The following is a 26,638-nucleotide window of genomic DNA, read 5'->3' as shown; positions in this document are numbered from 1 at the left end:
TCTCTCTAAACATTGTGAATTTGTTACTCGTTTGCCTACAATTCCTAGGAAACTTAAGCAATGTGATGCTTGCATTCTAGGAAAGCATAGCAAATAGTCTTTTCATGATTCACATTGAAGAGCACATAGAAAACTTGAACTCATTCATTTAGATTTATGTGGTCAAATTCTTGTTCCTTCTGCAAATGGAAATAAATATATGATGACATTTATTGATGACTGCACCAGAATGCGTTTGGTTTATTTATTGAAGAACAAATCTGATGCTTTTCAACATTCAAGAATTTTCATACATGGATTGAAAATGATGAAAAATGTCATATTGGCTCTATTCGCATTGATAATGGAAAAGAATACACTTCAAATGAATTTGAAAACTATCTTTGCCAACATGGGATCAAACATCAAACAATTGTGCCTTATAATCCCCAACAGAATGGTGTAGCTGAAAGAATGAATAAGTCAATATGGTGCCCTCCATGATGTTTTTCAAAAATGTAAAATTTATGTTTTGCGCTCATGTCTATGTGCTATATATATAAAGAATAGATGTCCATCTAATGCTATCAGAAACAAGACTCCCTATGAAATGTGGTATGTGCACATTCCTTTGGTAAAGCATCTCAGGGTCTTTGGTTCCACCTGTTATGCCTTGATACCAAAGGTACATACAAACAAACTTGGTGCAAGAAGTCGTAAGTGTATCTTCCTGGGGTATTCAAACACCTCCAAAGCATACCATCTCTATGATGAAGTCAATAAAAATTTGGTTGTATCTAGAGATGTAATCTTTCTTGAAACATCCAAAACTCACAATGTTGTTGAGCGACAACTTGATCATTTGGATAGATTCACAAATGCAAAATCATTTCGAGAATTTGATAATCAGATTCCACATCTTGAAGGGAGGATTCCTATACTATATCAACCTGTGGAATCTTCTTCTGAAGCACTCTCTCCCCCGTATGAAACTCCAACAACGTATGATATTTTAAGTGATGTGATTATAGGAATGGGAGATTCAATCTTGATACAGTCCCAACTCAATCAACACAGTAGACTGGACCATCTGAGAAAGGTCCCCCAAAGTGGCTCACAAAGACACATGAAAGTGCGCATCATGATGAGGTTGGAAAGACAGGAACTAGAAATTCAAACCGGAAAAATGGAGGTGATGTAGATGACTCTGATTCACATGTTGATATGGATGTTTCTTATGATTGTGAATTGAATTTGTCTACAGATTCTGAACCAACTTCCTTCAAAGGAACTGCTTCTCATGATGAATGGAAAGAATTGATGCAAAATGAGTATGATGCCCTCATAAAGAATGGCACTTGGAAGGTGGTTGATCCTCCATTAGAAACCAAACCAATTGGCTGCAAGTGGGTCTACAAGAACAAGTATAAAGGTGATGGCTCACTTGACAAGCACAAAGCCAAGCTTGTGGCAAAAGGTTTTCCACAAAAGGAAGGGGTTGATTATGAGGAGACTTTTTCCCCACAGCAAAATGGGCTACCATCCAGACACTCTTTGCCCTATCAGATCAGAATGGTTGGAAAGTCCATCAAATGGATGTAAAAACTGCTTTCTTGAATGGAGATTTAAAAGAGAATGTTTTTATGTCCGAGCCTCAAGGATTTGTTGTGAAAGGACATGAACATAAAGTATGCTTTCTTGAATGGAGATTTAAAATAGAATGATTTTATGCCTGATCCTCAAGGATTTGCTATGAAAGGACATGAACATAAAGTATGCAAACTTGTGAAATCCTTGTATGGCCTCAAACAAGCACCACGAGCCTAGTATGAAAAACTAATTGAACATCTTCTGAAACTCAATTTCAAAACATTATGATCTTGATGTTGCAACTTTGTTTATCAATAAGGTTGGAAAAATAGTTGTATATCTTGTGGTATATGTAGATGCTCTTTTGATGACAGGGAACAATGAAAGCTACGTTGCATCCATAAAGAAGGAATTGAGGAAAGGTTTCGAAATGACTCATTTGGGCTATGTTCATTACTATCTTGGTATTGAAGTAACTCAACATGCGAAGCCATATTTCTTTCTCAAAAGAAGTACATTGGAGATCTGTTGAACAAGTTTGGCATGACAAAATGCAATCCTCTTACTACTATAATGGAACAAAACATAAAGCTCAGATCCATTGAAGGAAAAGAATTTGAGGATGCAACAAAGTATAGACAGCGTGTAGGAAGTCTCAATACCTAACTACTACCAAACCATACACTTCATTTTCTATTGGAATCCTCTCCAAGTTTATGTGAAAGCCTTGTGAGGGACATTGGTCTGCTACAAAAAGAGTTCTAAGGTACTTGAAGGGAACTCAAGACTTTGGAATCAAGTATACATAGGTGGACGACTTCAGCTTGATTGGATACTCTGATTTAGACTTTGATGGAGAAAAAGAACCTGGGGTATCCACTTTAGGTTATGTTATGAGTCTTGGATGAGGAGCTGTCTCTTAGAGATCACACAAACAATCAGTTCGAGCAGAATCCACAACATAGGCAGAATATGTGGTAGTGGGTGACGCAACAAAAGAAATTGTGTGGCTCAGGAAAATTCTTGAAGATTTGCAAGTAAAACAAGTACAATCGACTCCACTCATGATTGACAATACCTCAGCAATAAAGTTGGCCAAGAACCAAAAGTTCCATGATCGAACGAAGCACATCAATACTAAATATCATCTAATTTGACATCATGTTGAGGCCAAAACAATCCATCTTTGTCATTGTTCCACTAATGATAAAATTGCAGACATCTTCACCAAAGAACTTGGAAGAGAAAATCTTGAAAGATTCATAACGATGCTTGGACTTACTAACATCCCTTCAAATTAAGGGGGGGAATGTTGACACCTAATCATCAAGATTAGCTGAATAACTGTAATTGATGTAAATAAATAATAGAAAATGTGAATTGTCACCGGGAGATGAAATGAACAAGCTCTCCCTCGTGTATATAATAAAGACCACCCTGAATGAATATCATGAATTGTTTTAAGGAGTTACCTCCTAGTCTGACAAGAAATTTTGGCCAATGAAAATTTATTGACAAGAAGTATTCTCCAATGGCTTTACTATTGGGAATTCCTTTCGTAAAGTTATAACTACTGGATTTTAGAATGTACTAAAGGGCTTAATTCTGGAATTATTAAAAGCATTATTGTAATGAGTATTTAGAGTTGTAGTTGAGAGGAGAGAAAATCTCAGGTCTTGAGGATTATTGAAGAATTTTCTTTCGCATCATGAGTTATATATGAAGGGCAAAACTTGCACTATTGCAACTACTATTTTAACAACATAAGTTCAAAGCATTGTAAAGGACTCTTGGAGACGACAACCATAGAAATAAATTCAATAAATTGATATTTGTAATACTATTGTGTTGACTTTTTCATGGAAGAAATGTGTCATTTTATTCATAAATTTGTGCACTATTTTCAATGGGATTAATTATCCTCGATAATATGTTATTATTTATCTCTCATATTGTCGGTTGAATTTTCACTTCTTAGTAACTATTTGCTAAGAATTTTGTCTTTCAATTCTGATATAACAAATAGTAATATTCTGCTAATTATTTCCTTATATGATTGTTTAATCATTCAAGTTATTGATTTAATAATCATCATCATTTTGTGAACTACTTCCTAAATGTTGTTGATTAATTATTTCTATTAATAAATCTCTCAACAAAATGTGTTTAGTATTCATAATATCAATTATTCAAACTTCTTCATTAGCTTGATATTCATTATAAGCCATACATATCTAAATCCAAATCATTTAAATACTTTGCTATTTTTACCATTAATTAGCATTTAGATTTAATTCTATATTTATAGAACTCCTCTTATCAAAGAGGTAAACTTTATTTGTGGCTTCCCTCTTCCCCAAATCAACTTAAGGATCACATTATTTCCTGATGAACAAGAGGGTTGATTCGATGTCACTTTCTATTAGTAGATGAAAGTCATACTTTAAGCCACTAGACATGGAGAGAAGGTAACTATACCTAGTCCAAATTGTAATTTCAACTTAAAAGAGGTTGTTCTACAGTCATTGGAGGGTGGTGAACTTTATAGTGTTGTATGGAGAGAATTTCGATCATTCAACACCTACAAAAAATATGAAATACCTCAACTACTAGTTTATGGAAAAAATTATGCATGCTACGAGTGTGAATAAATACCACCACTTGTTGATGCTTAATAAATCCTTTAATTTTAATCATTTTTGGAGAACAAATGGTGGTTAGTGTATAGAGGGAGATAATAAGTTCATCTCGTGTTGTTTTAGTATTTTTCACTTCCTCAATGGCAATTTGTGGTATTGCATCCTTTTCTTGAGACATGCCATGTAAAGGGACCTGCTCAAATGGCTAATTTTAAATATCATCAATCTCAAAGAATTTTTGTTCCTTGCATTTATGGCATGTTGAATATTTATCATGACAATAGTAACATGGTCCTTATATTCTCCTTTCGGCCATTTATGTTGGAAATACCTTTAAACCTTAAAGGTTTGGGTGGGTCCACTAGTAAGGGTGGGATGTGGCTTTGAGGTGAACGAGAGATTATCACATAGGGCATTAATCCTTTTGCATCTAAAGCTTTGTGGGAAGCTTCCAACCAACTAGAGGGATGATGCACTCTAACATGGGCCTTGGTAGCTTGCTTGAGGCCAATGATGAAACATTCCATATATAGGGCATAACGTTGCCCTACATCGAGATGGAAAGTCATTCAAATGTTGTGATGAAGCCTTGTATTGCATTGGTTTGTTTCAACATTGTGAGGTGACACAGAAAGTGAGATTCCCTACCAAGATGAGCACAAATAGCTTTAGGAAACATATTCCAAATTGGCTTTCCTACTTACTAAATTTATGATGCCATTGCAACCATTGCCAACTTTCTTGTTCAAATAGAACCCACATGTAGTTTAGTTGCATCATCCCATATATTGGTGTGATTAAAATATCATTCCGCTTGTGCCACACACTACTCGGTTAGAACCATCAAAATTTGTGCATGATAATCTTTGATGTCTTATTGCTAGAATATTGATCATGGAAATGATGCTACCCTTCATATTTATGATGGCTAGATTCTCCTTCTAGGTGGAGATAAACATGGGTCCCCTCCCCCATGAAAATAACTTCGATATGTTACAGTAGTGTTTCTAAGGCCTTTTAAAATACATCTCATATTTTGGAGGTGAGGCTTGTTTCTAGTTTTCTAATTCATTTCTCTAGGTTTTACATAGCTTGAGCCCTCGTAGTTACCATACAATTGATTGAAAAAAATTGGGTTTATTTAAGATTAGTATGGTTGCAATGGGTGTGAGGCAAGGTTTCTATCAATGGTACCACTAAGATTAGCTTGTCAACCTAAATCTTGTGGGGTAGGTCTCTTGCAAGCGCAATTTTGGGACCACAAGCTTGTTTTTTTCTAGTACGATAGGAGTACTAATCCGAGTTGATCAAATTATCGCAAAAGAAATCCAAAAATATCGATACCTAAAATTGTGTAGGAACTTGGTGGTCCAAATTGGCCAATACTGGGGTGAAAAAAACCCCAACTTCTTTATACCACAAAGTGTCTAGGAATTCAACACTTGCCACTAATGAATACTATGAAAATAGATAACCTAACTTTTGTGGTCCAAATTTGTAATCCAAATGTAAAGACTCTACATTTTGTGGTCATGGAACACATAGTTGTTAAAGAGTCATAAGGTTGTCTACCCTTATTTTGAAAATGTAATGTCGATTGTGGAAGATCTACCCATTCTTCGCAGACCATGGGATTGTATAAATAGAGCTAAGCTCTAAGTAGTTAAAAAAAATAATTAGTGATGAAGAATTGAGTCATATCTTTGGAGCAGAAGTCTAGGTTGGGTAATAGCATAGGTAGAGGCTCTCTCGCTGAGTGCACAGAGCCATAGAAGTCTGCAGCTAAGTGTGCAGACACCTGCAGCTGAGGGCGCAGGGCGAGCCGAGTCTGTAATCATCTCGAATTAGCAATAAAGAGAAGTATTCAATAATTTATGCGTCTTTATTTCCTATTTATGAATCTGTTATATTGGTTATGAAATTCACTTCTAATGCTTATATGATGCGGGAATGTGTATAATTGTATTGTTTAGTGAACGCAAGTAAGAACATATGTTTATGCGAAGTTAAATAAGATTTGTTAATAATATAAGTAAGATACTTAGCTTAGTTTGGGAGATATCGCAGTTCACTGCCCTAGTAGCATGAAAGGACTTCAGCCCCTGGTTAGGGCTACGCAGAAGCTGATTGTAACAGTTCCCGAAGGTAAGGAAGGGTAGAGAAGAGGGATAAGCAACCCACGTGAATCTAGGTATAGTTGGAATAAAGCGACATCACAACCATTTCAAGGGTGCGGAAAGTTGGTTCCAACATCCCCCCATACTTCTTCGGGTGACACCTCAATCTCCGAGTTGATGCCAAAAGGGCCAATAGTATAGGGATTTGTTTGGCTAGCTAACATTGAACCTGGATCAAGCCCCCATAAGCCAACAAATGGTTCTGTTATCGGGACCAGAATCTGCATAAGAGATGTGTGATGTCATATCATTGGAATCCAACTAAGGAAGAAATCGAAGGTTAGTTGGATAGAAGGATTCACGAGTTCAGGACACAAGAAAACAGAAACCCGTAGTTGTTAAAAGAACATTGGCTAGACAGGTACCTATATACGAAGATCCACAAAATATTTTTCGTGTCCTTCACTAATGAGTTATACAAGTGGACCATGAAGCTAGCACATAGCCAAGGAAGGTGGAAACTTGATAGTCCTATTGTGTGGACCCCAGAGCTAGTGTGAAGGATGGAAGCATCAGAGGATAAGATTGTACGCGGCATCGATCATTAGCTCGAACGCATTATAGGAGGATTTCTTACTGAGTTTTTCGTTGACACCTCAGCTAGCTATAGTGAGGCAGAGCGATGCTTTTTCAAAGGACCATGAGGTAAGTACGTCAAATCTTTGAATACTTGGATTAAAATGTTGTTGTGTGAAAATCAGGTTATCTAGATACCTTCATGTTTGGGTCTACGAGAAGTGGAATAATTTAAAGAAATAAAGGAGGAAGGGTCCAAATCATATCCCCTTGATTTCACCTCCACGAGGGAACGAAGATGGGATCGCGAAGGTATCTCTACGAAGTGCTATTCAGTTGATGAGACAAGGATTTCCATGAATTCCACCTCATCCCACACCACCACCAGCTTCACCTCCATCACCTCCAACTTCACCTATAGCACCTCTGCCTCCACCACGATTCAGTATGGCAAACACAGTGAAGTTGCCTCTGTTCAAAGGCTTGGGAAATGAGGACCCAGACCAATTCTGGTTCATTGTGAGGGTTTTATGGGCAGCTCAAGGTGTTACGGATGACCATATAAAGAAAGAGACACTGGTAAGTGCCCTGCAAGATCGCACTAACCTGGGATATTAAGTACTATAGCGATAACCCGAATGCTATAGTAGCGGACATCCAAGCAACACTGAATAGGGAATTTAGCAGGCCTAAATCTGTAGCACAATCGATTGTTGGATTCAAAGAGATCATGATGCTACCAGGTGAGACACCTTGGGAACTAGATCAAAGGTTTAAATGTACGTTCCACAAAGACAACATAAATTTGACAAATGGAAAGCATCGCCAGTGGTTTTTCCCTTCACTACTACCACACCTAAGAAGTGCACTATCACAGCAGAAGATAAAAACTTAAGCAGAGGCCGTGGAGATTGCCATGAGACTATAGGAGACTCTGATGTAGGATCCTAATCTAGGAGTTCAGTAGATCCACACGCAGGTGAAGAAACTGTGCCTTGAGATGCAAAGCTTTAAGTAGGATATGACGGTTCGGCTAGAGGTATGCAAAGAAGTATGGTGCGTAAAATGAAAGAGTCAGTGTCATGACAAAGACCACTACCCGGTCTTTACAAATTACCTTACAGGAGGAGGACCGATGCCTTTAAGGCCAGAATCTCAAGCAAGACCTAACACAGTGCCTACTTTGTGGTGCGCTATCTGTCAAATAGCCAAAAAGCATGCCATTGATAACTACCACTTGTTACAGAAGAATATGCAAACTTCACAATATTTATTCTGCAACTTTTGTAGATCGATGTGACATGACAAGCGTACTTGTAGGAGCTATGAATTGATGATGGATAGAACTCCCACCTACAGGGTTCACACCGAAACATGGCCCCTTGACCAGAATGTAGGGATGATGTGGACAGGATTTCAGGGGCGGGGGCGAGGCCGAGGCGGAGGAGGACCTTGTAGAGGTCGAGGACAGTTGATTTGCTACAATTACGGAGGATGAGGACACTATGCATGCGATTGAACTAATCCAACACATCCTTCGTGCAAGTACTGCACACTATTTGATCATGAAAACATCAGATTTTCCTATGATGATAGCTAGAATACGTGTCAAAGGGTCGCTACCACCTCCTCTGACTCAAAACCTATAGATGATGAGGTTTGAGGTGCTGGCATTTTGGCACAGGTGTGGTGCTATGGTACAGATGTTGTCCTAATTGTTGGCATTTTGGCACAGGTGTGGCGCTATGGTACAGATGTTGTCCTTGATGGCAACTCACTTTGGTGGCAGATCTCAGTTCAGGTACTCAGAATGAAGGAAATCTTGTATACGCAGGTACACCTTGCCGAAGACGCGTATACACGCGGTTTATACGTGCCGAAGTCGCGTATGCGTATACACGCACTTTTATGCACATAAAAGCGCGTACATGATGGGAAACTTATTTTTGGTCCATGGTTGTTAGTCCTTGGAATTTGAACCTTTGGTTGTGGACCATGGTATCTCGGCAGAAGAGTTGAACCCAGGTTTTTGGCCCTTGGTATTGGTTTATTATGGTTTTGGACTGTGGTATTGAGAAAGGCCTAAAACTATAAAAGAGGAAGTAGATCATGTGGCAAGAGATCATCTGAATCATTGAATATTTGATATTGTGATAGATCTGGAATACGGGTGATTAGGTTATGGTGCAGATCTAGATCTGAATGAAGGTGGAACCTGAGCGCAAGAAGGATAAGGACTATTGATATATCTAAATCTCAAGGCTTGAACATTGGTATCTCTGTATGATTTTGATCTATTATATGTGGCGCACTCTTGATCTATAAATCTGGGCTAACTAATGTCTGAATGCTTAAAAGAATAAATTATCCTTATAGATCTATACGCAGGTTCAGTGAATTGAAGGTGTGTATATACACGTTTTCTGTGAATGAAAGACATGTATACGCAGGTTGGTTGTGGTATAGAAGCGTATACTCGCAGGTTGATGAATAGTGAAGTAGCGTATATGTCTTGATTTATGTTCTAGCTGCTTCTGTTTTATTGCTGCAGTGTTCTGGGTTCAGAATTTGTGTTTGATTACAGTAACTGTGTTCTGGGTTCAGTGGTCAGAGAAGTGCTTAGTTGTTTCATCTTTTGATTGTTGAAAAGGAGTTTGGGTTATGCTTAAATTCTTGATGTTAGATTGATGTTACTTGTGGATCCAGTCTGAAAATTAATGAAACGAGGTCCCTGTAAGCAAAGAGAAGGTTGCAGCCTTCTGCAGGTAGGAGCTTGTGTACTATTATCTCAAGCTAGTACAAGAACTAAGGGGGTTGGAGCTCCCTTCCAGGGAAGCTGGAAAACGAGAGAGAGACTTGTAGCTATCTGCAGGTTGCAGCCTGCGTACTGGTAAAGTCTGCTATAGTACAAGCCATTGTAAAGAGAAGTTTCTAATTAAAAAGAAGATAGAGATGAATTGCAGCAGGGGGTTTTCACCCACATTGGGTTTCCTCCTTATATCTTGTGTTCTTGTGTGTGACAGTTTTCTGCTCTATTTCACTGCTTCTGATACTGTCTATATGCATCTAAATCACAGATTAATAACTGACATTTGAAAGATATTTCAAATTATAAGTCTGCTTGATATACACGGGTTTCTTTATCTGTAGTTGCGTATATACGCGGTTTTTATTAACTGAAGTAGCGTATATCATCTGCAATTTAGAAAGGAAATGTTTGGCTTGATAATAATGATTCACCCCCCCTCTCAGTATTATTTCCAACATGAGGTACGCGAGGAAGATCCAAACATAAATATAGTGCTCCAAAGAGGAATCGTGATGGGAGATGACAAGGGGAAATAACCAAACGACGGTACCTAGGTTCACAAAGCCCCAGCGAAAGAGGCTTAGTTTGATTTGGAGCATGCTCGGGAAAACTTCATGGAAGTTAAGAAGAGCTTCATTGAGGCCTCCACTTAAGGAAGCAAAGATAATCCTGAGCCAGACATGGACCCCCCTATGTTCATTACTTTCCTCGAAACCTGTATGAAGTTACTGCATGATAGTAAGGCTGTGAAAGTGTTACAAGAACTCATCAAGAGATGTGCTAGCACTGTGCCACGAGAACTGCGCGTAGTCCAATAGATCGGAAAACATAAAATAGGATGGGGCGTGAAATGAGACTTTCCATGTAGATTGGAGAATACGAGATGGATTAATATATTCTGGATTTGGGATCAGATGCGAATGTTTTACTGAAACAAACATGGGAGATAATAAGGAGATCCGCACTGCAATGGTCTTCGATTCAGCTAAGGATGGTGAATCAACAGAAACTCATACCCATGAGGTGATTGTGGGGAGTTTCCATGGATATTGACAGAGCAGGCACGCTGGAAGATTTTGAAGTAATAAAGATTGTTGATGAAAATGATCCCTACCCTGCGCTCTTGTGCATTGACTAGGCTACTGATACGAATGGGGTAAGCAATCTGAAGAATCGAAAGACGATATTTGAGAAGAAATCATTGCGCACAATACCCCTGGATCTTGATGAAGGATGGTGATATATGAAACCATTCCATGACTATGAGAGTGATGATGATCTGGACTGCATCTATAAGATAATATCACGAGACCAAGACTGGGTGAATTCCATCGTGGATGGGTGGATAACATGGGAGCATGAGAGTTCTTACACTTTATATTACGACGAATAAATAGAATGCTGACAAAATCGGATACACAAAGTAACTACATTGAATTGCAATATGATGACCTAGTCGTTATGCTGTGTGTCATGAGAAGAAAGGAATCTACCTACTTATGATGGTTTGAATGAGGTAGATACCTTCTTGGATGCATTTGAAAGGGATGTATCAGAAAAGCAACGCTTCGAGGCCTTGGACTTGGTACTACACGCAACGCTCGCAAGATGGTGGGGTATGCACAAAGGAAGCTTTGATGATTGGTGTGAATGTAGGAGAATGATGTGAGCATGATTTCAAAAACCTAAGATGCGACTTACAGACAAGTATAATGGATAGAATGATCCAAGCACATGGATGCAAGCCTATGGAGAAAAGCCCCAACCTAAGGAGATGCACATGTACTCAATGGTGTAGTACCTGGTCAATAAGCCTGTGTTGGGTGTGGGGGGGGGGGGGGGGGGAATTTTTAGATGGCTCTTATTGTTCCACAAGTATGATTTTGAAGTTGTTGTGAAGCCTGGATGACTGAATGTGGGACCAAACCACCTATAGCACATCGAAACAGGGCAGGAATCTACTAGTTTGGAAGAAGGATTATCGGATGCACAGTTCTTTTCTGTGCACGTCACGGATGGAAATTTTGGATATAGAATACACTTTCTAACAATTGGAACTATGCTAGTAGGATACTCTATACAAGATGGGGAATGATGAAATACTTCGAAGGTATGTCCCTGAGTTTGAACGAAGCAGATTCCTCGTAGATTCTCATGGGGGCATGGTGGGAGGAAATTATGCAGGAAGAGAAACCACACAAAAGATTTTACGTGCCGGGTTGTGGTGGTCAACCATCCATCAGGATTCAAAATCATATTATAAGGCGTGTGATGTATGTCAACGGATAGGTGGGCCATCGCGGAGGGATGAAATTCCTTTGAATCCACAAATGATGTTGCAACCCTTCGAAAAGTGGGAAATAGATTTTGTAGGACCTACTCATCCCCAAGGAAGGACAGGCGTGAGGTACATTATCACTGCGATGGAGTACTTGACTCGTTGGGTAGAAGCATAGCTGGTGAAGGATTTCACAGGCACAAATGTTGCAAATTTTCTATTTGAACATGTATTGAAGTGATTCGGCTGTCCAAAGATCATGATGAGTGATCGGGGTATACACTTCATGAATGAGACAATCAGCACACTAACAAAGGAATTTCAGGTGAATCACCAGAAGAGTACACCTTATCACCCACAGGCTAACGTGAAAGTGGAGGCATTCAAAAAAGTGTTCGAGATCATGCTGACCAAGGTTTGGAATGCTCAACAAAATGATTGGGACCTACACATACCTGCATTATTGTGGGCTTATCGGACAACGTGCAAGAAATTAACGGGACAAACACCCTTTAGGCTGCTATATAGGGTTGAAGCAGTGATTCCTATGGAATACATCATGCCTAGTTTCTGCATAGTAGTGCTCACCGGTATGGTAGAGCGCAGAGCCCTCAAAGAGAGGCTCACGTAGTTGGATGAGCTGGAAGAAGAGATATTTTTGGCTAGATTTCACCAGCAGGTCCAAAAGCAACGTGAAAAGGTGTAGCCTGACTGACATATTAATTTGTGCAAATTTAAGGTGAATGACTTGGTGCTGTCATATGATAGTAAGTTTGATAAATTTCCAAGGAAACTCAGGATGCATTGGTTAGGGCTGTATGTTATTAAGGAGAATACCAACGGTGGCGCGGTCTAGTTTGTTAAGTTGAATGGAGATCCCTTTCGAGGAAAAGTGAATGGCGGTCACTTGAATCCATAAACAAGTGGCCTGTCCATTTGACTATCCACCAGAGGCAAAGTCTTAGCACTCAAGGTAGCTAAAAGGAGGCACAAGGCTATAAACTACACTACGCGGGAACTATACGATTTCAAGACTGTGTGAAGCAACAAAGTTTCACAGGGTCTGTGACAGCGCGAAGACAGTTGCGCTAGCATGCAAGTCTACCGAAAAGTGACTGTTAAAGTTACTATTCATGATTTTATGGTTGGGTTGAGGCCAAATGGAGCGGGCGACATGCATTTAAGGTGAATTTTATGGGTTAGAAAGCCCTTAAAAAATGTAAAACTCTAGATGAATTTTAATTAGGGTCGTATTATTAAATTTTTCTTTACTCAATGGGTGATGAAGGTGAAACTTATGATGTTATGACACTACTCGAAATCTTAATGCACTAAAAAATACAATAAAAACTTTCAAATTCGATCAAATCCTATTTAGAGAAAAGAAAGAGTTTCTTTGATTTTTTAGAAATGAAATGCAAAAAACTCACAAATTTTCCAATTTTTCTAAAGCAACCAATTTCACTATAATGTAATGAAAATGTAGTGAACAAACCAATTCCCATATTTTCTAAAACATAAAATAAGCCAAAATACTCTTTATCTGTAATAACCTAAAACATTCAAGCACACACAAATCAATCAAGAGAGTTCGAGAAAACACATTTTTCTCTATGAATGCTTTGATTTAATGATAATAACAATGCAATTGTGAGAATTTTCCAAGATGAAAGCAACAATTTCCTTTATCAAGAAAAAATCACCACAATTCCTTCACAAAATCAATAGGTCTCAAGAAACCCTAATTTGCAATTCAAAATGAGTTTGACTACAAATAAGGAACAACTAAGACTTAACTCGTATATTTGAGAGAAAAAAATAAGAATATCATAAGAAAAGGGATAATCTATCGTTTTTTGATGAATCAATGAATTAATGAGGCAAAATCCAAAGTCATTTCTTCAAAAATACCTAATTCTCAAAAATCATTAACAAAGCAATCAATTGAGTTTGGGAGAGACACAAAACAATCCAAACAAAGATATTTACACTTCTAGAAAAATAAAGTGAGATCTGGTTTGAAGAAAAAGCTATATTTTCGAAAATTCTCCAGGCCTCCGTGGGTTTATAGTGGTGAACAGAGTGGATGCACTCTGTTTCTAAGGAAAAACACATGAAAAAATGCGCTCTATTAGCAAAGACAAATTGCACAAGGGTAAAAAACTTAAGAAAAAATAAAAATTTGAAAAATCAACCACACAGATCTAAAAGGTCATGAATTTATAAAGACTGAAGTGTCGATAAATGAGATGAATCAGAAAGAAAAAATAAAGAAAAAAAAGATGAGAAGAGAGATGATCCCAATTTTGGTCACCAATTTGTTATACCAGACAAGTCCCTCTTGTAGACAAGAGCGATCTCCCTAGATCCTTGACGAAAACTAGAAACAAGAAAGATAATTGAACTCACCCTTTCTTTAAGTTGAACTTGTTCGAATTATAAGAATTGTAGCTAATGGATGAGCCCCTTACCTATTTCACGAAATTCTTGATGAAGATCCCTTGTTGTGATTCGATGCAGCTCTTGAATTCTTGATAAGACCTACAAACATCAACCATAAAAGAATCAAAAGCACACGCGATATAATAATCCAAAGAACTTAACCTAATGATCTAGGAAATTAGGAGCTGAATTTTCCTTAACAAACATTATAGACAATTGTAAACCATTCATTATTCCAATAAGACAAATCAATGGGAGAAATTGTTCATTTCTATTAATCAAAGATTAAGAGGAGTCTTACAACTTTCGTCTTGATGCCGCCAGTTCCCTCCCAAATGCCTTCAATCTCCTCCATAGATGACAAGTTGTCTAATCTCAAACCAAGAGCATAAGTTTTTCTTCTCTGAATTTTGACCTCCTCAATCACTATACCCTCTAGTAATTTTATAGGCGAGGAGGAAGAAATTTTAGATCCAAAAGAGGACAATGAGACTCCTTCATTGAGGCATTAGGTTACCATGAGAAAAGGGATGGATATGCATCATTTGAGGGTTATAGTTTGAATAATCATCACTTGGAAGCTTTAAGTTGGGAAATATTTGACCAACTACGTTTCTAGAATGTACTTTTTATTTATACTTTTTTTAATTCACCTACACGGGTTTATAGTGGCACACATAGCACAGATCTGCACTATTCTTCGAGTTAATTCTAGCGAATGCACTCGAAACGCTAGAAAAATTAGCGCAGGTCGAACTTAACAAGGTGTGACAGTTATTTTCCCCAAATTCCTCATCTACTTTAAGATATTTTGAGTTGTTTGACTTTTGAGGGAGTTGGTTCGAACATGTTCACGGAAGGGAAAAAGACCCATAAACTAATCAAGTGTCATGGCGAAAAATTGACATGTAACACTAAGGGTGAGGTAAGAAAAAACAACCCTTAGGAAAGTGATCAAATAAACTTGATAATCATGTCTACTCACAACTCATAATGTTGAAAAATGTAGTTCAATGCCTTGAAAATTTCATTCATTTCCTTAGTTTTAAAATGGAAGTTGGGACACCATCAATGTCATATTGAGATAGATACATGGAAAATAATGCATGCCTTCAAAATTTCACATCCCAATCTTCTTTCATTGCAAGAAAAATCTATGAGACCTATTTATCTCTATTAAGATGAATAGGTTCATAGAGAGGTTGAATAATTTTTTTTATCCACAGCTACCATGTGGATGTTTTGTTATGTCAAAATTATGACTAATTGCTACAAGTTTTAGATTTGTAGCAATGTGGAGGTGAGTATGGAAAAATAGAAGCAACTTAAACTTTTGTGTGGTTTTTTCTTCAATGAAGTTGTTTTCACTCTAGAGCTAATCAAAAGACTCGGTGAAAGTTTGATTTGATTAAATCAATCCACAATTACAATTAGACCATTTTGGGCATAGTACATATGAAAATAAGACACGATAGTCAATCACTAGTTAGAAACACTTTGAACAAGAACTAACATTTGGTAAAGTTTACATAGAGTCATACTACTGTTATTAGACCTAATCAAACTTTATATCTTGTGCACAAGTTACTTAAAAAAAATCATGCAAATCTCAATGCAAAGTAGTAGATTAAGAGGTAAAGAAGAAAAGAATTAAAAACAAATTGTAATATGCCAATAAAAAATATACACTTAAATTTTTATAATTGAATGCTCATCAAAAGAAAGAACGATTACAACATTTAAAAATAGAATGGTTTACAAGTAGCCCAGCATTCAATAAATATACATACTTAATAGTTCACTTGATCTTGACAATTATTTTTATGAGTTTTCCTAATGTCCTTCACTAAATCACATAACCCTTACCTATCTCTGACTATGAAATTTAAGAAAATACTTTATTTGCTACTTTGAACCCACATGTAAATGACATGAGGCCATACCATCGTGGTTTTCTTAAGCAAGTTGGTAACATTAGAGAGTGTTGTTTTTTATAAATAGTAGTATCTTTTTTTCTTTCTGGATTTGTTGAGCGTACTCAAGTGTAACCCATTTAAACACATTATAGCATGGGTCTTACATCATCAAGTTGTTCACATCACCTCATGACTTTACGTTTAGTTGCTATTATATTGTACCATTCATTTTTAGTATATATGAGGTATTTTTATTGAGTTTATTTTGAGATTTCATGGATTTTTATTTATGTATTATAGAGCTAGCATTCCATGAATACATGTGAACAAAACTAGTCCTTTCTTGATATTTGCCACTTTATAGAGTTATTGATGTTGAATTGTAATGTTATGCTATGTAAACTTTTTGAATTTGTAGAGTAATATTAAAATAAAAAATAAAAGATAAGAAATAAATCAGAATAATAATTATGATTATAATTATTAATTAAAACATTATATTGCAGCATTTATACCATATTTGGGTGGAGAGAGAGAATGACGCCACAATTAGTGATAAAACCACTTGTTTTAGTATATTGTTTTGTAAATGCCCATGGTATCTTGATAGTTGAGCCTAGGGGCAAGCGAATATGTAAGAGGTGTTGTAATGTGTTATGCTATAAACATTTTGACTACGTCAAAATAAAATAATAATAAAAACAACCCTATTTTAAATCAAAATTATAGGTTACTATTTTCTATCAATCCTCGTTAGGTTTTAAGGTAAAATTGAAATAAATATAAAAATAATCCTATGTTAAAATAAAAAGGGGTAGTCTAACTAGACAGGTTAACTAGACTTCTTTTTGGCCATCAAAGTCATGGAAATTCATGTCGTATTTTTTGTATTTTTTTTGTGCTCGTTCTTGCCACTTCTAACCACAATTCCTTACGCTTCCTTGACCACGCCAAATAAAAATTCAATGTCATTTTTTATTAATTTATTTTTGTAGTTAAGGTTACTCATGGTTTTTGAGTTCTAGGTTTATGATATTGTCTATGGTATGAGTGTCGAATATAGAATATTTAAAGGGGAAGAATTAAACCATGTCCATCCATCTTAATTGGTGATAAGGAGATAGACTATCAAATCTCTTGTGATAAAGAGGATCAAATATCTTCTGATACAAATATGTTAAGATGAAAAATATTTGATTCCTCTTAGCTCTCTATAGATGGGGAGTTAGGATGGATCACATTGTTTTGTAAATTCCCATGGTCTTTTGGTAATTTTATTTAGACACCCATTTTACTAATTTTCCATAGAGGCCTTGGCTATGGGGGTGGCCTATATAAGGCATCCTAGATCCATCTTGACTATAGATGTATCAAAGGTTGATAGGTATGAAATCTCTTTTCATTTCTCTTGTTAAAATGAAAAGAGATTCAACCTCTCTCTAGGTTGATAGGTATGAAATCTCTTTTCATTGCTCTTATTACAATAAAAAGAGATTAAATTTGTCTCTGTTATTATTAAATTAGATGATTATTATTTTTTCATATTCATTTTCCATGGTCTTCTCTGTTAGTATGGAATTAAATTATTGTTGTTCTTTCATATTCTTTATTTCCATAATTCAAACCTTATTCGAAGGTTATTGACAAATTATCAGAAATGAACTTTATCCTTGTAACTTACCTGAACCTCAATGAAAAATTCAATGTCCAAAAGAAATTTATCCTTGTGACTTGGCTGGATCGATATTTTGACATAACCCAAAAGGGACTCACTTTTCTTGCCTACCATTAGAAATAGAAATTTGAAATGTGTTCCTTCATATAAAGTAACCGAAGAATATCGTGAAAGTATATACGTAAAGGGAGATGCGTTTTCCTCCTAAATTTAATTAATACATTATTGGGGATGGTGCAGGTGATCTTTCACACCAGAGAATGGCTACACTTCGGGTCTATAATAGCTTCACTCTATTTAGCGCCTCCCTCTGGACTTCTCCACCTCTGACGCAGGTGGAGAACTCTACAGCTACATAGGCAAAATAGAGTGAAGCTATTAGCAAAGTGGAATTACAAACTGAAAGAATGTGAAGGTGGCAACAAGCTTTCTAAAGAGCTATTTCTTTTAGATCACTTACATGCTAACCTGTTTATTTTCCCCTTTTCTTTCAGGTTTTTGAATAGGAATAATTTTCAAAGATCTTAGTTCGTGTCCTTCTCACGGACATTCCTCAATCTTCTTTTTCAAGCGACCAACATCTTCAATTTGGGACATAGATACATTAACATATGTGAGCCCTGTAATTTTTTCAGCCTTGTGAACTCTCAATATGTTTCCAAGACCTTCAGGGCAGAGAATTTTAATCCGAGGCGTGAGGCAGGCTAGATGATCTTAGATCTAGCCTACCTGAACTAATCCGTGAAAGGAGACCGCTTTGGAAACTTCCACACATCTGCTTGCATGAGACAATAATGGATTTTTGTCCTCTTCTTGGGCCATCACAACTTGTTCTCCAATAATTTTCTCTCCCCTTTTAACATTAATGGAAAAGGGATACATGATACTTCTTCTCTCCCATCTAATTAATGACTATAGATGACGAGGGTCTATCATCTATTGTGAATTCTTCTCGATAGACTTCTCTTCAAGGGTTAATAGTTGTTATTGTTCTATAAACTAGAAATATGTGATATGCTCCCGCTAAACATATATGACTTCTGCTTTGAATTCCTCTAGTTTTTGACACCTTATGGTTGGTGCCTAAATACTATTTTTTGCAATCGATATTCTTCACCAATTAAAGAGAAATTGATACCAACTAAAATTACTCATAGTATGGTTGTTGAATCATTAGTGATGATTTGAGATTGTTTTTCACTGTCACTGTTGCTTCATCCTCTATCCTCACTTCTCGTGAGCATCTACATGGGAACTGATTTGTGGGCATGTCTTGTTTGAGTGATTCTTGTCATTCCACCCTTATGTTATAGCTGATTGTATTTACACAACATAAAATGTTGTTGTGTACTCCCCCTCAAACCTAGCTAGCTTCACTCCTCCTCTATCTTTCAATGTTTATACTTTTGAAATAAGCAAGTAGATTACTGTAATCAGCAAGGAGACTTGACCATACCTTAAATAAGGAGATGCACCTTTATGTCTATTCTTTCTAGCATCTTGCATCTGACTTATTCGACCTCCCTTGAGGCCATTCTCCTTCTTTACTCAAGAAAAACAAAGGATATACTCCCCCTGAGAAGATCATCTTCTTCCTTCTTCCAAACCTTCAATGGTCAATTCATGGGAGGAGAAGTACTTTTCAGCTTCTTCTTTTCCCATGTTTGGCATTTCTCTTGGCTGCACATGGCTAGAGAAAAAATATCCTTCAATTCATATTATTTAAGAGTAAGAGGATCATTCTTCCTAGGTTTCTTCTTATTCATCTTTCTATTTTGATATTGAGAACTAGAGATAAACTTGTATTCCTCTACTCCACTATTTATTCTTGTCTTCAAATCCCGAGCTATTACACTTGCATGCATATGCTCAGAATAATTATTTTTCTCCCCATATATGAAGCGTGTTGCCTCATGCCCAAAGTTGCCACAGTTGTCATGTTCGATTTGGCTTAATAATGGGGAAGAGCAGTTACTCTTCTTGACAACACTCTTTTCAAGACTTCTATTACTTTTAACGTGCATACTCCTAGCCTCTTTATGCATTGTTAGGTTGATTCTAGCCAAGGAATCACATTTTCTTCCATGTCATCTATAGTCTATGGCTTATGCCCAAAATTATTGCAATAAAAATAATACCCATAAAAGGGATTTTGAGCACTGAAGAAACATTTTCTTTTATAGATTTATCCTTTAATGGGAAAGGATCTCTGCTAGTTTCTCACATGCCTTCCATGGCAGTTTGCATTACTTCCTCTTATTACACCTTGTTCTTGCTGTTGGAATTTCTAAGTCTCACACGTTAGAAACCCTTCATGCAATTTACTGATTTATTCCTACCTACTTGTTTTGTTAATTAACAAGTTATTTACCATGTAGATACTGGAAATAAATACAAGTACATTCTCAACACATTACAGATCATCAACTGAGGGAAATATTAACAAGCACACAAGTGAGACCATTGTTTTTGGACTAATGTCCCTTGAAAAACAAAATGAGGGAAAACTGGCACATTTATATGAGCATTTGATTTATTAAGAAGTTTCAAAATACAATCTAGGTGCCAAATCTGGCTCACCCAACAAAGAAAAAACTCAGTAATAGCACCTCTCTACTCAGAAGTAGATATTCTGGCTGAAACCCCGGATAAACACTTCTGCAGCTCCACAGCTCCAATCTGCCCCATGAAAACTCAGTCTTAGCCTCTAGGGACTGCATCAGCTCTTTCTGACCCAGTGTTAGCCCAACGTCAATTTGGATTGGCCTACGTCAGCCTTTGGAGGCACTAGATCAGTCCTCTCACCCTCTACGTCACTCACGCTCGCCCTATGAGGCACTGCACAGCTCCTGGCTACCTCTGCGTGAGCCTTGGAAGGCTATGCTTGAACCCTTGGCTGGTTCTATGTCCCTCTCTCAAGATACTATGTTGATCCTCCCAGTGATATCTCTACCTCTTTGCTTATGTATTCGCTACCCCTTAGCTACAAATCTAATCACTCTCTCAACTTTCTCATCAAACCGAGCCCGAGAAAGTCGAAATCTTGATCTCTCGGTGTGTTCTCCAACTCACCCTCAACCCTCCTCTTATACTTTTTTTCTTGACAAATCAATGGCCAAGATTAAGTCCCTAATCAATGGCTAAGATTAGATCTGGATTGATCCATGACTTTCGGACCATTCTAAAAAAGTTTTATAATAATTCGCATTAATATTTTATTTTCCCTAAGTTTAGACTTAGGGTCTCCATTAAAAATATTAGAAATTTTAATATATCCCAAACTGTTTAGAATCTGCCCAAACCCTTTCTGGGTATTGGATATCTCATGTGGCTTAGCATCTCCACCAATTTCTATGGCTAGAGCACATCCGATGCTACCCCAAATCAACACTTTACTGGTTGTCTTCCGGTGATCTTCTTGTTGTTTCTTCTTACCAATTTTTGTTGCCCTATCTTCACTTGTCATTGCTAGACAACAACTTCTTTCGATTTGTTGTTGTTGGAACCTCAAATTTCCTTTACCTAGGAAGTTGACCCTTCAACCTTCGCAACATTGGAGCTTTTCTTTCTTTGTAACCTAAACTAGCTTTGATGAGAGAAGATCTATACTTCACAAGTGTATGATTCAAAGCCTTTGTGCTCTCCTCAAGCTTATGGTATTGAGACAACTATTTATTTGACTTTTCTAAGTCATGTCTCAATGATGCAACTACAACTTGTAGTCTCTTACAGTGAGCTTCTATTTCATCTAGCTAAATGGTTAGCCTTCCATTAAATATGCTAGCCTCTTCTTGTTGACCATTTAGATCAACTATTGTTTTCCTCAACTTCTATTGGGCGCGGGATCCCCCAAGGGTAGTTTTGGGTCTAAGATCCCATATTTTGTTCCAATTTTGTAATCCAAATTTAAAGACTCCATATTTTGTAATCACAGAGCACATAGTTGTTAAAGAGTCATAAGGTTGTCTACCCTTTTTTTGAAAATGTAATGTCGGTTGTAGAATATCTACCCATGATCCACAAGCCATGGGATTGTATAAATAGAGATAATCTCTAAGTAGTTAAAAAAAACTAATCAATGATGAAGAATTTAGTCATATCTTTGGAGCAGAAGTCTAGGTTGGGTTGTACCATAGGTAGAGGCTTTGTAGCTGAGTGCGCAGACCCCTACAGCCGAGGGCGCAGGGCGAGTCAAGTCTGTAATCATCTCGAATTAGCAATAAAGAGAATTATTCTATAAGTTAGGTGTCTTTATTTCCTGTTTATGAATCTGTTATATTAGGTATGAATTTCACTTCTAAAGCTTATATGATGTACGGATGTGTATAATTGTATTGGCTAAGTGAACGCAAGTAAGAACATCTATTTATGAGAAGTTAAATAAGATCTATTAATAAGACAAGTAAGATACTTAGCTTTGTTTGGGAGATATCACAGTTTTCTGCCCTAGCAGCGCGAAAGGACTTCAACCATTGGTTAGGGCTGTGCGGAAGCCAATTGTAATAGTTCGCGAAGGTACTCAATGGTAGAGAAGATGGATAAGCAACCTATGTGAAGGTAGGTATCATTGGAATAAACCAATATCACAACCATCTTAAGGGTGTAGAAACTTGGTTCCAACAGCCCCCCATACTGCTTCATGTGAGAGTTCATTCGGCGCTCTACAGGATGATGCCGAAAGGGCCAGTAGTGTAGGAATTTGTTTGGCTAACTAATTTTGAACGTGGGTTAGGCCCCCACAAGACAACAAATGGTTCCGTTTCCGGGACCGGAATCTGCATAAGAGATGTGTGATGTCATAACATTAGAATCAAAATAAGAAAGAAATCGAAGGTTGGTTGGATAGAAGGATTCACGAGTTTGCGGCACAAGAAAATAGAAACCCGCAACTGTTAAAAGAATAGTGGCTAGACAGGTAACTCTATACGAAGATCCACAAAATATTTTTCGTGTCCTTCCCTACTGATCTATACAAGTGGATCACGAAGCTAGCAGATAGCCAAGGAAGGTGGAAACTTGATGGTCCTATTGTGTGGACCCCAGAGCTAGTGCGAAGGATGGAAGCATCGGAGGATAAGATTGTGCATGTTGTCGATCATTGGCTCGATTGCATTATAAGAGGATTTGTTACTGAGTTCGTGGTTGACATCTCAATCAGCTATAGCGAGGCAGCGACTCTTTTCCAAAGGACTGTGAGGTAAGTAAGTAAAATCTTTGAATACTTGGATTAAAATGTTGTTGTGTGAAAAGTGGGTTATGTAGCTACCATGATGTTCAGATCTATGAGAAGCAGAAGAATTTACAGAAATGAAGGAAATAAGGGTCTAGGGCATAGCCCCTTGATTTCACCTCCACAACGGGATGAAGAAGGGATCGCGAAGGTCTCTCCTCTAAGTGCTATTTAGTTGATAAGACAAGGATTTCCGTGAATCCACCTCCACCCACACCACCACCAGCTTCACCTCCCTCACCTCCAACTTCATCCTTACACCTCTGCCTCCATCGTGATTAAGTATGGCAAACACAGTGAAGTTTCATTTGTTCAAAGGCTTGGGAAATGAGGACCCAAACCAATTCTGGTTCTTTGTGAGGGCTATATGGGGAGCTCAAGGTGTTACAAATGACCATATAAAGAAAGCGACACTAGTTAGTGCTCTACAAGATCACGTGCTAACCTAGGATATTAAGTACCCTAGCGATAACCTGAATGCTATAGTAGCGAACATCCAACTAGCACTGAATAGGGAATTTAGCAGGCCTAAATCTGAAGCGTAATTGATTGTTGAATTCAAAGATATCACGATGATACCAGGCAAGATGGCTTGGGAACTAGATGAGAGGCTGAAATGTATGATCCATGAAGCCAACATAAATTTTATATATGGAAAGTATCGCGAGTGGTTTTTGCCTTCGCTACTACCACACCTAGGATGTGTGTTGTCACAGCAGAAGATAACAACTTAGGCATAGGCCCTGGAGATTGCCATGAGAATGCATGAGACTTCGATGCAGGATCCTAGTCTAGGAGTTCAACAGATCCATCAGGTGAAGAACCTGTGTCTTGAGATGCAAATCTTGAAGTAGGATAGGATGGTTCGGTCAGAGGTACCCAAAGAAGTATGGTGCGTAAAAAGCAAGAGTCAGTGTCATGACAAAGACCACTACCCAATATTTTCAAATTACCTTGTAGGAGGAGGACCGATGCCTTTAGGGCCGGAAGCTCAAGCAAAGCCTAGCACAACTCCTGCTTTATGGTGTGCTATCTTTCAAATAGCCAAAGAGCATGCCATGGATAACTACCACTTGTTACAGAAGTATACACAAACTCCGCAGTAGTTATTCTACAACTTTTGTAGATCGATGGGACATGACAAGTGTACTTGTTGGAGCTATGAATTGATGATGGATAGAACTCCCACCTATAGGGTTTAGGCCGAAACATGGCCCCTTGACCAGAACGTAGGGATGATGCCGATAGGATTTCAGGGGTGTGGGCAAGGCTGAGGTGGAGGAGGACCTTGTAAAGGTTGAGGACAGTTGATTTTCTACAATTGCAGAGGACCAGGACATTATGCCTATGATTGAACTAATCCAACACATCTGTTGTGCAAGTACTGCACACTATTTGATCATGAAACATAAGATTGTCCTACGTTGATAGCTAGAATATGTGTCAAAGGGTCGCTACCAAGTCCCCTGACTCAGACCCTGCAGATGATGAGGTATGAGCCATGCGAGGAAGATCCAAACATAAATATAGTGCTCCGAAGTGGAATCGGGACAGGAGATGACAAAGGGAACCAACCAGAATATAGTACCTAGGTTCACAAAGCCCCGACCAAAGAGGCTGAGTTTGATTTGGAGCACGCTTAGGAAACCTCCATGGAAGCTAAGAAGAGGTTCACTGAAGCCTCCACTTCATGAACAAAAGATAAGCTTGAGTGAGAGATGGACCCATCTATGCTCACTACATTCCTCGAAACCTATATGAAGTTACTGCATGACATTAAGGCTGTGAAAGGGTTACAAGAACTCATCCACAGATATACTAGGATCGCACAAGGAGAACCACATGTAGTCTGAAATATTAGAAAGCATAAAACCAGGATGGGGCGTGAAATGAGACTCACGAGGCATATTGGAGAATACGAGATGGATCAAATCATTCTTGATATGGGATGAGATGTGAATGTTTTACTGAAACAGACATGGGAGCGAATGGGGAGATTTTCACTGCAATCGTCTCCGATTCAGCTAAGGATGGTGAATCAATAGAAAATCATACCCATGGGGTGATTGTAAAGAGTAACCGTGGATATTGAGGGAGTTAGCGCACTAGAATATTTTGAAGTAATAAAGATTGTTGATGACAACAATCCCTACCCTGCGCTCTTGGGAATTGACTGGGCTACTGAAATGAATGGGGTAAGCAATATGAAGAAGTAAAAGATGATATTTGAGAAGAAATCATTGCGCGTAATAATACCCCTGGATTCTGCTGAAGGATGGTGCTATACAGAACAAGTCCACGTTTATGAGAGGGATGATGATCTAGATTGCATATATAAGATAAGCACACGAGACCATGACTAGGTGAATGCCACCATGGATAGGTGGATTACATGGGAGCGCGAGAGTTCCTGCACTTCAGATTCTGATGAAGAAATAGACCATTGGCAGAATCAGTTACATAAAATAACTACATTGAATTGCAATATGATGGCCCAGTCATTACGCTATGTGTCATGAGAAGAAAGGAATCTACCTACTTATGATGGTTTGAATGAGGTAGATACCTTCTTGGATGCATTTGAACGAGAGGTGCGAGAAAAGAAACACTTCTAAGCCTTGGACTGGGTACTATGGGCGATGCCCGCAAGATGGCGGGGTATGCACAAAGGAAGCTTTGATGATTCACGTGAATGTAGGAGAATGATGTGATCACGATTTGGGAAACCTAAGATGCAACTTATAGACAAGTATGATGGATAAAATGATCCACACACATGGATGCAAGCCCATGGGGAAAGGCCCCAACCTGAGGAGATGCACATGTACTCCATGCTACAGTACTTGGTCAATAAGCCTATGTGGGGGGGGGGGGGGGGGGGGGATTTGCAGATGCCTCTTATTATTCGAGGAGTACGATTTTGAAGTTGTTGTGAAGCCTAGATGATTGAATGCGGCACTAGACCACCTATTGCACATGGAGGTAGGGAAGGAACCTACTAGTTTGGAGGAATAATTACCTGATGCGTAGCTCTTTGCCGTGCGCATCACGGATGGACATTTTGAATATATAATACACTTTCTAACAGCTGGAACTATGTTAGAAGGATACTCTGACCAGCAAAAGAAGGAATTAGTTGTGCATGCGACACATTTCTTTTTCATTTCTTGGCAGCTATACAAGATGGGGAATGATGAAATACTGCAAAGGTATGTCCTCGAGTTTGAAAGAAGCAGCGTCGTCGTAGATTCTCATGGGGGTGCTATAGGAGGACATTATGCAGGAAGAGTAACTGCACAGAAGATTTTACATGCTAGGTTGTTGTGGCCAACCCTTCATCAGGATTCAAAAGCATACTATAAGGTGTGTGATGTATGTCAGCGGATA

The sequence above is a fragment of the Pinus tabuliformis genome, chromosome 7 (genome assembly GCF_031772625.1).
Source record: "Pinus tabuliformis cultivar Carrire ecotype Pingquan chromosome 7, CPIR1, whole genome shotgun sequence".
NCBI lineage: Eukaryota > Viridiplantae > Streptophyta > Pinopsida > Pinales > Pinaceae > Pinus > Pinus tabuliformis.
The sequence above is the reverse complement of the archived record's forward strand: the minus strand, read 5'-3'. Positions refer to the sequence as shown.